General features: G+C 41.5%; 1 non-coding gene across 1 annotated transcript; it reads right to left on the bottom strand.

Moving 5' to 3' along the window:
• Positions 1 to 3567: 3567 nt before the first annotated feature.
• LOC112773936 (small nucleolar RNA R71) lies at positions 3568 to 3671 on the bottom strand. The gene has a single exon (XR_003188456.1). It is a non-coding gene; the product is annotated as a small nucleolar RNA R71 (small nucleolar RNA).
• Positions 3672 to 5262: the final 1591 nt, after the last annotated feature.

Genomic DNA, 5262 nt, shown 5'->3' with positions numbered 1-5262 from the left:
TCATTGTTTGTGGATGTATGATAGGAATAATGGTTAACGGGGGTTAAAACCTGAGTTCTTTGAGGGGGTTAATTAGTTTGTTGCGTATGTCTTCAACATGAAACCGTTTAGGTCTCAAGAAATATCTAGCTGTTCGTGCTATAAATGTCAGCTGACTAAGTGGTTAGGACCTTCGGATATAACCTTTCACTTTTATTGTAATAGGTTCAAGGATTGAATACAAAAATGTTGATGAGCAGGGAATCAATTGGTCTACATCAAATTTCAATAGGTTTGAGGGTCGATCAAGAAGGGTTAAGGTGGTTAGAGAAGTGAACTTGGAAGAGGTGAATTGGGAAGGTAACCAAGAGAGATACAATGAGATTATATTTGATACAATCAGTGTTAATATTAATGGAAAACCTGCACGCAAGATTTTATAATTTGTTAGAATCTGCAGCATAACCGTTGTTTGATAGGTGCATTATTCACTCGAAATTGTCTGTATGTGTTAGAATTATGAGTATTAAGTTTGAGTTAAATCATATCCAAAAGTCTTTTGATAAGTGGCTGATGCCAGGGCATTTTGGCCAGTTTCACTGACCTTTTCTTTACTGTTTTTAGGGTAGTTTCATGCATTTTCTTAGGAAATAAGCTAGTTTTGGGTAGATATTCACTTACACCTGGATTCAAGCATACATTGTGCATTTTACATGATTTCTTGAGGATTTTGCATGAGTTTAGTGACAAATTATATGCTGCATTTCCCATGACTTGGACTAGAACTTTGATGCACTCTATTGCCTGATTTCAGGACCAAAGGAAGCAAGGAATGGGAGGTAACTTGCAAAGTTAATGAGAAAAGTGACTGCCAATAACGCTCTCGAAGTCATCATTACCCAAGTTAAGAGTCACGTTAACTAAGTTAATGAGAACTCTAACGTGAAGAAGGGAATTTGGGCCAACGTTAGTGACACTTAACATTCTCACTAACGTTGGCCAATGCTCACAAGTGGCCACGTTAGAGTCCACGTTAACTTAGTTAACGTGGCCTCTAACGTTAAAAGGGGGAAAGAAAGAAAACGTTAGTGACATTCAACATTGTCACTAACGTTGGCTTAAGTGCACAATGCCACGTTAACTCCCACATTAACTTGGTTAACGTGGGAGCTAACGTGAAGAGGCAAGGGTGGTCGACAACGTTAGTGACACCCAACATTGTCACTAACGTTGGAAGCAACCACACAACCCCAAGGATCCACGTTAACTTCCACGTTAACTTAGCTAACGTGGAGGCTAACGTGAGAGAAGAAGGTGATGGCCAACGTTAGTGACACTCAACATTGTCACTAATATTGGAAGGAGCCACACAAGTCACTATGAGCCACGTTAACTCCCACGTTAACTTAGTTAACGTGGAAGCTAACGTGGATGAGTAAAAGATGAGCCAACGTTAGTGACACTCAACATTGTCACTAACGTTGGGGATGGCTAAGCAATGCCACGTTAAAGAGCCACGTTAACTAAGTTAACGTGGGCTCTAACGTGAGACATGGGGCACATTGGAACGTTAGTGACAATGTTGAGTGTCACTAACGTTCTCGAAGGATGGCAAGCCCACGTTAAAGAGCCACGTTAACTAAGTTAACGTGGGTTTTAATGTAGGAGCAATGGGGGCTTTTCAACGTTATTGGGAAAGTTAAGTCCCAATAACGTGTGCGAAGGACCTAGAGGCAACGTTAGTGGCAACGTTTGTGCCACTAACGTTGAAGTTAACGTGGCTTTTACTTAGGAACGTTAGTGAGAAAGTTGATTGTCACTAACGTTCTCGAACTCATATTTTCACTAAACATTAACACCCCTAATGCCCTGAGCAAAAGTCTCTGCCCACTTCACACTTTCTCTCTGCAAGTAAAGCCAAGCCCAAATGAAGAAAAGAACTGCTTCAAACTCAAGATCCAAAGGCCCAAGACTTGAAGAGCCAACTAGAAGATGAGAAGAGTAGTATATATAGGAGTAGCTTTGAATTATTTAGAGAGTTCCGGGAGTTGGAAAATAGCATAGAACTACTCCCTGTATTTACTTTCTCTGCACTTCTAGTTTTCATTATGTATTCTCCATCTTTTTTTTCACTTTCCAGAGCTATGAACAACTAAACCCCTTTCATTGGGTTAGGGAGCTCTGTTGTAATTTGATGGATCAATACTAGTTTTCATCATTCTTCTTCTATCTTTTCTCTTGATTTTACTTGAAAGCTTTCGATCTTCATCCAATTGGATAGTTATCTTGGAAAAGAAACTATTCATACTTGGATCTCTTCTGAACCTTGGAAAAGGAATGAAGAGATCAGGCTAGAAATGCTTTCTCATGCTGGACCAAATTGGGTTTGGATGGATACGTGACTATAATCCTCTCAATACTTGATTTGGGAAATGCATGTGGTATAATTAGTGACCATATTTCATCTCTTCTCATGAGCAATTGACCAAGGAATTGGCTATTGATCAAGATTTGAGAGATTGAATTACAAAAAATTGTAATTCAATCACTTAAGATTGCCAAGGAGATCAATGAGTGCATTGATAGATGAAGAGATATAAATGAGATTGATCCGGAGAATGCAACATCTCCTAAGCCTAATGAACTCCCCATTTCTGATCTTACCCATTCTCTTTAATTTCTGTCATTTACATTTATGAGCAATTCCCCCATTCCCATTTAAGATTCTGCAATTTACTTTCTGCCATTTACTTTCCCGCCATTTAATTTTCTGCAATTCTCAACTCAATTTCTGATTCGCTCAACTAGAATATTCCTCTAATTAAAGTTGCTTGATCAATCAATCCTTGTGGGATTCGACCTCACTCTATTGTGAGTTTTTACTTGACGACAAATTCGGTACACTTGCCGAAGAAAATTTGTTATGAGACAAGTTTTCCGTGCATCAAGTTTATGGCACCTATTCTCTTTGCTTGTACTTGTTGGTTGTATGACAGGGAGAAGAAGCGGGCTTCAACTTCTTTTGATTCTGAACCTGAGAGAACCTTCCTTAGATTAAGGAGGGAGGCAAGAGACAAACGTATAGTTGGTGCTGAAGAAGAGGAGGAACACTTTGAGGAATACTTTGAACCAAACATGGAAGAGAACATGGAAAACCATCATGAAGAAGAGGCTCACAACCATGGCGGAAGAGGTCGAGCAAATCATGGTGGGGAGGATAGAAGAGTTTTAGGCTCTTACATCAATCCAAACCCAGGAAACTATGGAAGTAGCATTCAAAAGCCAACCATCCATGCCAACAATTTTGAACTGAAGCCACAGCTCATCACCCTTGTGCAGAACAACTGTTCGTTCGGAGGAAGTGTCCAGGAGGACCTAAATCAATATTTAACCACCTTCCTGAGAATATGTGACACAGTGAAGTCTAATGGTGTTCATCCTGATGCCTATAGACTTCTCTTATTCCCATTCTCACTCAGGGATAAGGCAACCAAGTGGCTGGAATCTTTTCCAAGGGAAAGCTTGACAACTTGGGAAGACGTGGTGAACAAATTCTTAGCAAGATTTTACCCTCCTCAAAGAATCAATAGGCTGAGAGCTGAGGTCCAAACCTTCAGGCAACAAGATGGTGAAACTCTATATGAGGCATGGGAGAGGTTTAAGGACCTGACAAGGAGGTGTCCACCTGACATGTTCAATGAATGGGTGCAGCTGCACATTTTCTATGAAGGACTCTCTTATGAGTCAAAGAAGGTCGTAGACCATTCATCCGGAGGATCTTTGAACAAGAAGAAAACCATTGAGGAGGCTATAGATGTCATTGAAACAGTAGTAGAGAACGACTACTTCTATGCTTCCGAAAGAGAGAACACAAGAGGAGTAATGGAGCTCAACAATGTAGATGCTCTGCTGGCCCAAAACAAGCTCATTACCCAGCAGCTGGCTGACCTCACCAAGAAGATGGAGAGGAACCAAGTAGCAGTAATCTCCACTTCGTCAACAACCCAAGAAGGAGTGAATGAAGAAGCAGAGGGTAGCCAGGAGCAGGCCAACTACATTGGGAATTCACCAAGGCAAAATCATGATCCATACTCCAAGACCTACAACCCTGGATGGAGGAACCACCCAAACTTTGGGTGGAGAAATCAACAAGACCAAAGCCGTGATCAAAGACACCCAAATCCAAACGATGCAGCCTCCCAACACTTCACATCTAGACCATATCAACACCCCCATAACAATACCTCTCCACATTCATATCAAGGCCAGAACAACCCTCCTCAGCCTGACTTATCATCACTTGATGAAAGAATCTCAAGGATTGAAAATCTACTTGAAGGCATATGCAAGGATATCCAAGACAACAAGGTGTTCAAGGAGGAAGTGCGAGCCAGTTTCAAGAACCAGGGAGACACAATCAAGAGGTTGGAATCTCAAGTAGGATATCTCTCTGAGCAAATTCCCAAAGCCACAGATGGATTCCCAAGTGACACAGAGAAGAATCCTAGAGGTAAAACAAAGAAAGTAAGATGGAAAGATTGCAAGATGGTCACTATAAGTGATAAGGAGATTGAGGACAAGCCAATCAAGCTGTCAGAACAACCTGAAGATACCTCGACAGAGGAGGAGGGAAAAGAATACCAAGAACCAGAAATATCAAAACAGGAGCTGCTGAGACTCTATGCACCTTTTCCCCAGCTGCTCAATGGTGCTGTGGAGAAGAGAATATACTCAAGATTTCTGGACTTGTTTGCATCTCTGCATGTGAACATACCATTCATCAAGATTATCCAACAAATGCCTGCATTCATCAAGTACATGAAGGAGCTGCTTCCTAGGAAAAGCTCACTCAAGGGAGGCCAAACTATAGTGATGAACAAGGAGTGCAGTGCCCTCATTCAACTGCAGTTGCCTACGAAAAGAAAAGATCCAGGGAGTTTTCATGTCCCCTGTGCCATAGGAGAAACAATGTTTGATAGAGCACTCTGCGATTTGGGAGCAAGCATCAACTTAATGCCCTTAGCCCTGGTGAAGAGACTGCAGATCAATGAGATATTGCCCACAGATGTGGTCATCAGGCTGGCTGACAAAACTCAAAAACAAGCAATAGGAGTGGTGGAAAATGTGTTGTTAAAGGTGGGGAAATACTTTCTTCCCACAGACTTTGTCATCTTGGACATGGAAGAGAGTCACACTCACCCAATCATATTGGAAAGACCATTCCTAGCTACAGCCAGAGCACTCATAGATGTGGAGCGAGGGGAGCTAATATTGAGGATCCAT

Source organism: Arachis hypogaea, chromosome 18 (genome assembly GCF_003086295.3).
Source record: "Arachis hypogaea cultivar Tifrunner chromosome 18, arahy.Tifrunner.gnm2.J5K5, whole genome shotgun sequence".
In the NCBI taxonomy this organism is placed as follows: domain Eukaryota; kingdom Viridiplantae; phylum Streptophyta; class Magnoliopsida; order Fabales; family Fabaceae; genus Arachis; species Arachis hypogaea.
This window is presented reverse-complemented; position numbering and strand designations above follow the sequence as displayed.